Source organism: Pan paniscus, chromosome 7, assembly GCF_029289425.2.
Source record: "Pan paniscus chromosome 7, NHGRI_mPanPan1-v2.0_pri, whole genome shotgun sequence".
Taxonomy (NCBI): Eukaryota; Metazoa; Chordata; class Mammalia; order Primates; family Hominidae; genus Pan; species Pan paniscus.
Window position 1 is genome coordinate 53435222 of NC_073256.2, and position 12083 is coordinate 53447304.

General features: G+C 39.1%; 1 pseudogene; it reads left to right on the forward strand.

Moving 5' to 3' along the window:
• The first annotated feature begins 5519 nt into the window (after positions 1-5519).
• On the forward strand, positions 5520-6090 carry LOC134730871 (large ribosomal subunit protein eL21-like; annotated as a pseudogene).
• The last annotated feature ends 5993 nt before the right edge of the window (positions 6091-12083 follow it).

Consider the following 12083-nt stretch of genomic DNA (forward strand, 5'->3'; position numbering starts at 1 on the left):
AGTTCTAAGATAACAGGATATGGAGACGATGCTGTCTGGTGAACTGAAGTGAGTCAGCTGCAAGTAAGAAGGGTGAAAAAACACTTTAAGGATGTACCGAAGCGTGGAGATAAGCAATCCACCCAGCAGGAGCTCCTAGGTAAGAGCAGAAGCAGAGAGAATGGCCTGATGTTCACAAGTTACAAACTAACTAAATGTGGGCTGAATATGAGTCTATGAGTTTTATAAGTCTGATACTGAAACTCCATAGGACCCACATTTTTGTTCCTAAGATGGAATGCTCTCCTAATTGTCACCCTCTCCAGCAATAACTGCATCCTGATAAGTCCTGTAAGTATTTAAAAGAAAGGTCAGTTTGAAAGATAGCTACACAGCTAACTATATATTACCAAAGGTCTTAAGGAGATGTATGAACGTAATGTTTCAGAAACTTCAAGACACGGCAGATTAATCCTATTAAAAGTGACCTATTTCTTATTTGTCATGTAGGATACATCAGGCTATTCTTGACCATGAATCTGTTGTATATATGTATTACATACACACACGCGTGCACACACACACACACACACCTACGTTCTTTCTTTCTTTTTGGTGCCAAAACCCAGAAATGAAGCATGGGAGGAACTTACATAGAAGATTGGGAATCATGGCCAAGTACTCTGAAATGCAGACAGAATAGTGGACTCTCCATTGCCATATACCTGGAGAATACCATTGTAGGAGATGAGAAAGACTCTGGCAAAGGCTAGCCATAAGGGATAGAAACACAGGCTTTAGCCATTAGTTTTCAGCTTCAAACTCATAATGCCACATTTTCAAGTACATTGAAAACCCAGCAGTTAAAGTAGCTACTTTAAAGGAAAAAAAGTGATGCATTGGAAGTTAAGATCATTATCACTGCACATTAATTTTTTTTATAAATTTCTTTCTTCAAGACATTGAGAACTCAGTTTTCATAATGATTCAATAAATATAAACTGAAGAAAAAATTCCACCAGAATCCCAGAAGCGGAAATAACATTACAATGCTAATACAGTCAGTAGGAGGCCACAGTAATCCAGATTATCATACATAACTGTCTCATGGAAACTAATTTGACTTTTATTGTGCTGCTAAATGAAATTATTACATGATCTATAGTTTATTGAGCCCTGTGGCAATGCCAGGGAGTGAAGCACTGAGCTGCATCTTTTACTTTGATGGTTGCAAGATTTTTAAAGCACTTTACACATTAAGAGTGAGTAAAGAAGACTATAATACTCAGAAACAACACAGCTACTAAATAAATTACTTGCCAGAAACCATAATGATGGCAGGAAGAATGCAGCAAGCAAAGCATTTCCTCATTAACCATGTGCATCCAATGAAGACAAGGTATTGAAAAGAACTTTCATGTGAGGGTTAGATAATGATGAAGACACAGTTTTCCCTCTGACAGGCATGCCTTGAACAATGCCCCCAGCTGTTCCCTAAGCAATCCCCCTAATAGACACTGAATATTCTGGGAGCTTTGTTTTTTGTTTATTTGTTTGCTTGCTTGTTTTTATTTGTTTTTTGTTTGTTTGTTGAGACAGAAGGAGTCCCGCTCTATCACCAGGCTGGAGTGCAGTAGCGTGATCTCAGCTCACAGCAACCTCTGCCTCCTGGGTTCAAGCAATTCTCATCCCTCAGCCTCCCACCTGAGTAGCTGGGATTACAGGTGCCTGCCACCACATCTGGCTAGTTTTTTGTATTTTTAGTACAGACAAGGTTTCGCCATGTTGGCCAAGCTGGTCTTGAACTCATGACCTCAAGTGATCCGCCCGCCTCAGCGTCCCAAAGTGCTGGGATTAACGGTGTGAGCCACCATGCCCAGCCCTTCCGGGAGCTTCGCTACTCATGGTGTTGGAAATAATGCACTGAACATCCAAATCCTAAGGCTTTGAAACTATTAGAAGTGGTGCAATATGGTTAAGGATGTGGTTCGTTTAAGACACAGTCCAGGCTGGGTGCAGTGGCTCATGCCTGTAGTCTCAGCATTTTGAGAGGCCACGGCAGAAGGCTCACTTGAGCCCAGGAGTTTGAGACCAGCCTGAGCAACATAGTGAAATCCTATTTCTACAAAAAATAAAAATTAAAAAAACTGGGTGTGGTAGTGCACGCCTATAGTCCTAGCTACATGAGAGGATGAGGTGAATCACTTGAGCCCAGGAGGTCAAGGCTACAGTGACATGTGTTCACACCACTGCACTCCAGGCTGGGTGACAGTGTGATGAGACCTTGTCTCAGAAAAAGAAAGAAAAAGAAAAATTCCAGGGCCAAAAGGAGGACATATGTTTGGAGATAATTAAGTGTTTTCATTACAGGAATTAGATTTAAACATTATAAGGAACACACTTCTTGTTATAGAAATTGGCATTTGAATCATAATTAATATGTTAACAGCAATGGTTCATATTAGTAGTAACAGCTAAAATTTCATGTCATTTTGGAGTTCCTCTTTAGAGTTCCCACCTCCCAAGTAGAGTTAACTCCCTCCTTTCCGCTGTAATACCCACTGTGCTTTCAGTCATTACTGGAACATTTGTCACCCTTACTACAGATCAGTATGCATGTCTTTCTCCCATGTTGAAAGCTCTGGTATTTTGGGATCTGTGCTATTGGATTATGCTGCTCTATCTTCCAGCTGGGTACACCAACCTACCAGTCACTCAGGCCTATTTATCGAAGATTTTATTACTTCATCACAATCCTCCTCACCACTCCAAGCTGTGAAATCATCCAGAGTGGCTTCAATATCATTGCATATCCTGGCTGTATCAGTCTTTGGTGATCTCATCTTCAATGACTTTTTCTTTCACTCCAGTTTTGCTATCTGCTCCCATAGACACAGCCAGGACCTGGTCACTTCCTGAAGTTGTTCCTTGTCAAAAATTTCAAATTCAAAAGTATTAAACTATAACTACATCTTTCCCTCCTTCTAGCTATTTTTTTAGTTCTTCCTGGTGTTTTTCAGATCATCAAGTTTTCTTGTATGTTAAACCCTTTATCTTCTCCTAGACCTCCAGTTTCTACTTTTTCACTTTCCCCATCATCCAGCTGAGGTCCTAGGGTCCGTTTGGCAAGATCCTTTTCTCACTGCTGTTCATCACTTTTTTCAGCCAAACACCAACCCTGAAAGACCCCTGTTATCTTCTTTCTCCACAACTACTCCCTATAGCCAATTACTACTTGGTACAGAAAGGCAAACTGCTTCCATGATGACATAATCATCAACTTCAAATGGGCTCCCCATACGTCTCAACTTAACTCATTCTCCCACTTTCACAACAACTATTTCACACTTTCTTCACTGTCCTCAGAATTCCAAGCCATCCCCTCTTTTCTCATGCTGTTAGTTGATAATTGTTTTCTATTTTATCAGAGCAATAGAAACAACCAGACAAAAGTCTTTACCTTCACAATAACAAACATTGCATTGTCTGTTTCTGAACTATTCCATCTTTTTTTTTGATAAGAGATATTATTTATTTACTTGCCTAAGGCTAGACATTTCATTTACCTGTTCATTGGATCCCACCTGCTCACCACTTCTTAAAACCCCTGAAACTCTGAATATTAATATTTTTTTATCTTCTGGATATTTCATTGCTTCCTTAAGTCAAATCTTCCCTCTGATATTTAAACATGTTGATGTATTCCTTATATTCATAAAAACTCTCCCTGAATTCTAATAACACTCAATCAAGCCTCATCCTCCATTTCCTCTCTGTCAAAGCCAAACTTTTAATCTCAATGTCTCCATCCTTAACCTTTTACTCAGGCAAAAATCTAGTGTCTTTCCTGATCACTGCAAGGAAAAGGCTATTATTAGAGTATTCAATGAAATCATGTTGATTGACTGCTCAGCAGCATTTGATAGAGTTAACCGCTTTCTTCTTCTTGATATGTTCTTCTATTGGCCTCTGGAACTCTTTCATCCTAGTTTTCTTCCTGCCTCCCTGGTCAATCTCTCTATGCTTCTTGGAAAACTCCTTCTCTAAACAGGCATTAAATATTTTCTTTTCTTAAAGTTCAGATTCTCACCCTCCTTTCACTCCACAATATTGGTTAGGGATTTTATTCCAATCCATACTTTTAGCATTATTGACATGCCAATGATTCAGCACAGGCCTCTCTTCTTGAGTTCCAGATCTATGTGTATAATTGTCCACCAATACTTCTACCTACTTCCTCAAATATCTTCAAACACAACTAAACCAAAACCAATTGTATGATTCTCTATCCACATACAGGAGAAAACAACTCAGTTCTCTTCCAGTGCCTTTTATCTAGTAGAATAGCGTCATCATTCACCCAGTTATATAAACCAGAAACTCTCTTCCTCAGCCTACATTTCTCATTCATTCCCGAGGCCCATCAAAGCCTTTTAACTGTGAATATTGTCGAGTTTCATCCCTTCTTTCCATCTTTATGGTTGCTAACCTAGCCCAAGCTGCCAACCTGTCCTACCTGAAGACGTATAGTAGTTCATTACGAGGTCTCCCCCCATCTCCTATAATTCATTCTCCAAAATGATGGTAAATTGATTATTTCAAAATACAAATATGATTGTGTCCTCCCTACCTCACACCTATCTAAAACTCTTTAGTGTTCTCTATTCCTTTAAAGATAAGAAAACAGAAAGTACTTGTATTCGTTCATTTTCACGCTGCTGATAAAGACATACCTGAGACTGGGCAATTTACAAAATAAAGAGATTTAATTGGACTTATAGTTCCACGTGGCTGGGGAAGCCTCACAATCATGGCTGAAGGCAAGGAGGAGCAAGTCACATCTTACGTGGATGGCGGCAGGCAAAAAGAGAGCTTGTGCAGAAAAACTTTCATTTTTAAAACCGTCGGATGTCTTGAGAGTTATTTACTATCACAAGAACAACATGAGAAAGATCTGCCCCCATGATTCAATTACCTCCCACCAGGTCCCTCCCACAACACGTGGGAATTCAAGATGAGATTTGGGTGGGGACACAGCCATACCATATCAGTACTCAAGGGATTGTTTGGTCAAAGCTCCTGCCTGCCTTGGAAGCCCCACTTGACATCTTCTTTGCCTCACTCTCTGGAATCCTGTCACTCACTCTGCTGCAGTTCCCCAAATGTGCCATGCTTCCTTCTGTAACAGGATCTTGACAGATGCAGTTCCCTGTGTCTGTATATTCGTCCTCTCTTTGTTGTTGAATAAACTCATAATCACCCTGATCTCTACTTGTGTCACTTCCTGAGATGAACTTTTCTTCCCCCAGAATATTTCTTTTCTTCCAAGCCCCAATCTCATTTCCACATATACATAGTATCATTACTTAATTTGATCTATTCCTATCTCATAGGACTGAATGTTCCATGAGACCTGGGGAGAGTATATTTAGTACTTGCCCTTTATAAGAACTCAATAAATATTTCTGGTTGAATAGACATATGGAAGTATGGATGGATAGGGAAATTTAAAGTGCATGACATGTTCAAAATGTGAGCAATAAACTAAGATACAGCCTTTCGGCCAGAACCGCCATCTTCCAGTAATTCGCCAAAATGACGAACACAAAGGGAAAGAGGAGAGGCACCCGATATATGTTCTCTAGGCCTTTTAGAAAACATGGAGTTGTTCCTTTGGCCACATATATGCGAATCTATAAGAAAGGTGATATTGTAGACATCAAGGGAATGGGTACTGTTCAAAAAGGAATGCCCCACAAGTGTTACCATGGCAAAACTGGAAGAGTCTACAATGTTACCCAGCATGCTGTTGGCATTGTTGTAAACAAATAAGTTAAGGGCAAGATTCTTGCCAAGAGAATTAATGTGTTTATTGAGCACATTAAGCACTCTAAGAGCCGAGATAGCTTCCTGAAACGTGTGAAGGAAAATGATCAGAAAAAGAAAGAAGCCAAAGAGAAAGGTACCTGGGTTCAACTAAAGCGCCAGCCTGCTCCACCCAGAGAAGCACACTTTGTGAGAACCAATGGGAAGGAGCCTGAGCTGCTGGAACCTATTCCCTATGAATTCATGGCATAATAGGTGTTAAAAAAAAAAAAATAAAGGACCTCTGGGCTACAAAAAAAATAAATAAATAAAATAAATAAATAAATAAACTAAGATACAGTATCTATTTTCTTTATTTCTCATGTTTATTGTATTTTAATCAAGCAAAATCTATTACTGAACTTCTAATCTCTTAATTTTTTCTAATTAAGAAAAAAACTGAATTCTTTAACTTTTTTTATGAGAGTCCTAGGCTTTTTATATTAAATCCATTATTTTAGAATAACCTCCCATCTCCCAAACCACCTACTTTACAATTCAAAATTCTCATAATATTCTATAGCGGGCAAGAAATATTATTTGGTCTAATGAAAATAACTTCTTTTTACTCAAATATTTGATATTCAATAATAACCATACTGTTAAAAAGGGAATTGAGATAATCTATTTTAATTCACTTTAATACATATTTATCACACATCTACAATTTGTCACAGTGTTTGTGAGAATATGAAAATGAACAGGGCAAGGCCGGGTGTGGTGGCTCATGCTTGTAATCCCAGAACTTTGGGAGGTCAACGGGGGCAGATCACTTGAGCCCAGGAGTTCAAGACTAGCCTGGTCAACATGACGAAACCCCATCTCTACTAAAAAAAGAAAATGAACAGGACAGATATTTACCCTGCTGGTATGAAGTTGCTAACAGAAAAGCTGGTAGTCTAATCATTTTATTGTAACATTTCATTATTTATTGTTTGAGTTTCCAGGCCTTTTGAAACACTTTACTGAATAACTGAATAATATTGACCAAGAGTGGTCCTTTAATAGGACAATCTACACTCACAATAATGATTTTAATAAATTAGGGAGCACTCTACCAAAGGAGACATATGATAATATATGACCAGAGGAAGATAAACATGATTTTAATGAATATTTTTAATCATCATTCAATCTTCATAATAATCTTTAGCTTAAAGACTGTATAAGAGTCACAAAATGAAATAAAATAATAGTTAATATCATAATGAACCCCAGGGGAAAAGACAGAAAATATAGATAATATCCATAATACCCTAGGCATGGGTATTGTTTAAAATTTAATATGTTTAAGCATATTAAATTCTGGCAAGAGTAATAAATTAAGAAATGAATGCTTTTAAAAATATCTATATCAGAAAATTCAAAATAAATATAATACCTATTGAATGAGAGTCTCTCTCGTGACACCTGCTTCTTGAACACCACATTCCTTGAAGGAGTGATTACCCATCCCCCAGTTGGCTTCCATTATTACTTTAAATATTAATTGATAATTTGCTATGAGCTAGAAAGGCATTGGGCTAAGAACTTTCTACAGATAATTTCATGTAACCCTATAGGAAAATTATGAGCTAGGCACAGTTGCTATTCCATTTCACTGATGAAGGAAACTGTGGTGCAGATAAATTAAATAACTTTTTCAGGATCACACGGTTAGTAAGTGGTAGAGCAGGGATTTAAAACCGTATTGTGTGACCCCAGTGCTCTTACCTGACTATATATTGGTATACTGTTGTCCCTCGGTATTTGTAGAGGATTGGTTCTAGGACTCCCCTTGGATGCCAAAATCCATGAATGCACAAGTCCCTGATATAAAATAGTGTAATATTTACATATAACTTATGCACATCCTCTCATATACTTTAAATCATCCCTAGATTACTTATAATACCTAATACAATGTAAATGCTAGCTAAATAGATGTTGCACTGTATTGTTTAGGGGTAATGATAAGAAACAATATCTGTACATATTAAGTCCAAATGCAACTATCTATTTTTTTTTTCTTTTTCAATCCACTCTTGGTTGAATCCATGAATGCACACCCATGAATAGGAAAGAATGACTGCGCTCTCCTCCAATAAGATCTCCTAATAAGTGAGTTTAAATTCACATAAGTGAAACAGGCACCAATTTTAGAAGAGCAGTGTGTAATTTAGAAATCAAACACTGATCAATATACAACTCCAAAATATTGGAGAAATCATCACCTTTCTGCCTTGCAGTGAAGAGAGAAAAGTCATTTAGATAAGATCAAAATTGACCATCTGTGCTTTGTTTCGTTTATTTTATTTTACTTTATTTTATTTTGAGAAAAGGTGTCTCTCTGTCACCCAGGCCAGAGTGCAGTGGTGCAATCATGGTTCACTGCAGCCTCTAACTCCTAGGCTTAAGCAATCCTCCCACTTCACCTTCCTGAATAGCTGGGACCACAGGCACACACCATAATGCCCATCTAATTTTAAAACTTTTGTACAAATAGGGTCCAGCTATGTTGTCCAGGCTGGTTTTGAACTCCTGGGCTCAAGTGATCCTCCCACCTTGGCCTCCCAAAGTGCTGGGATTGCAGGCATGAGATAGGGCCAGGAACAGTGTCTCCTGCCTATGATCTGTGTATCACATGCCTCTAATTAGGTTTTAGTAATTTTTTTTCTGCTTTTTCCTTTCCAAAAGTTGTAACTAAATTTGTGGGGAGACTTGATGAAACTTTCTAGGCCTTCACTGTTTTGTTTTGTTTTGTTTTTTATAAAAAGTATTGTTGCCTTTTACAGTAAATCTGAAATTGATCTCTCAAGCTACAGGCAGGGAAAGAATGTTGAGTAGGGGGAGCCACACAGGACTGACAACTATAAAACAGAGCAAATTACAGCCAAGAGAGCATGATCTGTAACTACTTGGTCATAGCTGCATTAAAGGGCAAATTCACATGTTCACAGAAAGTGCTTTCATCACTCAAAGGGGCACTTCTGAAAATGACAACTCACTGGAAATGAGAATGAGGGAGGTGAGGCTGAGGTCATCTGCTACAGTTACCTGCTTACTCATTTTAGCTACAGTGGGAAATGCTGAGGTTTTCCAAACAAACAACCTTGTCTTTCCCTTTATATTTCTCTTTGGTCAACAACGAACTTTGCTTTGTATGCGTCAGGCATGAAGGAGAATGTTAACTCAAGATTAATCTACCTAAAATACTGAGACATCTGAGTGTGCTCTTGTTAACTACTTGCTCATTTTTGACAAAACAAAACACACAAACACATACACAGATACATACACATATACAAATACACAGAGTGTTCACAGCTGTGCTTTTTACTTCAGTCATCTGGGTGTGGTAGTTGGAAACTGCAGCATGAGGGAGAAGGGGAGAGGGGAACACGTATGGGGTTTACAATGCAGCATGTGTACAGCTTCATTGTAGACATTCAACCTCCTCCTTCTCAACATTTACTATCAAATGTCCTTCATTTACCTCCCTTCGGGGTACTTTGATAACACGCAAGCCCCAGACTCATCCCATCGCAACATTCTTCTCTTCTCCTACTCTTCACTTCACTCTCTTCTTTTGCCTTTTCCTTCCCTTCTCAGGGGCAAAACGCTAAAACAAACAAAAACAGGAAGGAAGGAAGAAAGGAAAGAAGGAAGGAAGGGATGGAGAAAAGAAGGGAGGGAGGAATGAGAGAGAAAGAGAGAGTGGGAGCGAAGAAAGAGGATGGAGGGAAGAAAAGAAAAAAGTCTGAGAGAGAGAAAGAAAAGAAAAGAAAGAAAGGAGGGAGGGAGGAAAGAAAGGGAGAGAGAAAGAAAGAGAGAAAGAAAAAAGGAAGGAATGAAAGAAGGAAAGAAAAAGCTATTAAGCATGCAGGAGAAAGAAAGGAAGTGAGAGGCCAAATAGATAGACAATGGCCAGACCATACATGAAAATAGAATTTTCACCCACAACCTACAGAAGTCAGAAATCTGCTAAGAAAACTCACCCCCATACCTACAACAACCAGCCCAAGAAGCCAGCCTGCTACAGGTCAGACTTGTAGGAATCCAAAGTGCTATCTCTAATAACGATCCAGGAAGCTAAACAATAACTTCCAGAACAACAGACCCAAAATGGCCCGGGCTTGATTAATAGCTGACCCCTCCCTCAATTTTTATCCCTACTTCAAATTTAGGATCAACCAGGAAAAGCCAAATATGCCCCCCTAACTAATCCCATAGGATGCCTTTTATCTAGTCAGCTTCCCATGCCAACAGCCTCCAACATGGGCACACCTGAAGCCTTCCCTCCTTTCCACTATGAAGCTTCCCCATTCCTCTGCCTGCCTTTGAGTATCTGCCAAAATGCAAGTGATAGTGACTGACTTCCTTAGCTACGGCAAGCTCAGAATACATAGCCTTTGTTTGTTCTCATTTGGTTGATCTTCATTTATTTCCACAGAAGAAAGGAAGAAAGAAAACAAGAAAGAGAAAGAAAAGAAAAAAAAAATCTCATGGCTAATTGGTATCTTTGTACTCTGTTTCATTTTCTACATATCCAATAAATAGTATTAATAATTTCTTGAGGGCATGGATTCTTATGTATGTACATACATATATTTGCATTCCCAGATATTCCTAGCTAAAGGTCATTAATATAGTAGATAATGAATAATACTTTATTAATTGTTAACTACACTATGGTGTTTTGTTTCATTTAATAATTCTTTTGACTTACATATCAAAAGAACCTTATATATGAATTTAATGCAACATCCATCTCAAATTGGGGAGCTAAATTGCACGAATATAAAATTGCATCTTATAAATGCACAACTATGGGAGACCATAATATGCCACTGTAAAATGTTCTTGAGCTGAAAACAATTAAGAAGATGCAGATGCTGGAAGCTCTCTGCCTTCCCTCTAACTACTTACAATCAGAATATAAATTTATTTTCAAAAAAAAATATTCCTGCCTCCCCTCTACCAGGGAGAATAAAGGTTAACAACTTTAGATCCCTATCATGTGGAGATTATACCAGAGGAAGCTACATTAACCAGATTTACTAACCAGCTTTTATCTGCCAGTTATTTGCCTTCCCCCAAGTTCCACCCTTAGAGACTCAAAGTCCTTTTTCTTTTTTCTTGTCATTTCTCTAAACATTTACTGCTCTTTGTTGAAGATGCTGTATAAATAAGCTGAAATTCAAAGTCACCTCTTTGAGAACTTCTCGTTCCCTAGGTCTCTCCCATGTATATATGAAATATATGTGTTAATTGACTTCTTTTGGGTTTTTTTTCTTGTTAATCTGTCTTTTGTAACAGGGGTCCATTCCAACCAAGAATCTATGGGATTATTCTTTCTTTAGCTAATGAGCAACCTTACAAGACTTCTGACTGCTGCTTGTTTCCCTACCACATTATGCTGTTTTTCATACTTAAAACAAGTTCTGAATGTACATATAAATTATATTAATGCATGTATCTATCTCTCATATATATGTATCAATAAATTATTTTATAAATTTGGAAAAATTATACTCTTGTGTATACATTTGATATGGAAAGTAATATAGTGGATAGTATTGTTATGAGGTCTTTGAGGTGTTGCTTTTCTGGCCAGAAACCTCTATGGCCAATGGTGCCTTTGTCTGAGTTCTTATCCTTCGTTCAGGACGAATAAGGTATGCAGACAAGTGGAGAGTGAGCAAGACAAAAAGGAGATTTATTGAGAGTTACAACAGCTCAGAGGAGGCCCCCAGTGGGTAGTGGGTAACTCCTCTCCATAGGCAGGTTGTCCCGTTGAGTGTTCAGCTCTCAGCAGAGAGGAGACCCTGGAGTGGGGGCCTCCCCACCAGGCAGGTCATCCTGCAGAGCGTTTAGCTCTCAGAAGAGAGGGTAGCTCCTCTCTGCAGCTGGTCAACCCAACCGTCTGCAGCTTTCAGCAGAAAGGAAGCCCTGGAGAAGTCTTCTTTTCCCTGGCTGAGTCCGGGGATTTTCTTCCTTCAGAGGGAAGTACATGCTGATTAGTCCATGAGCAACCATGAGTGGGCCAAGGAAAAAGCACCATGAGTTCCTCCTCTGGTAGGCAGGACTGGAAGCCCAGCCCCCAGGCTTCAGGCCCTCCCTGGCCTGAAGGTGGGGCTTCACCACGGCAGCCCCCTTCCCCCCAGGAGCCAGTCTTCCTCCCACAGCTTCATGGCACCCAGGCTGTTTGTGACAAGGGGAGCCTACAGGCTGCACCCCCTCGGCTTCTCTCCCATGCT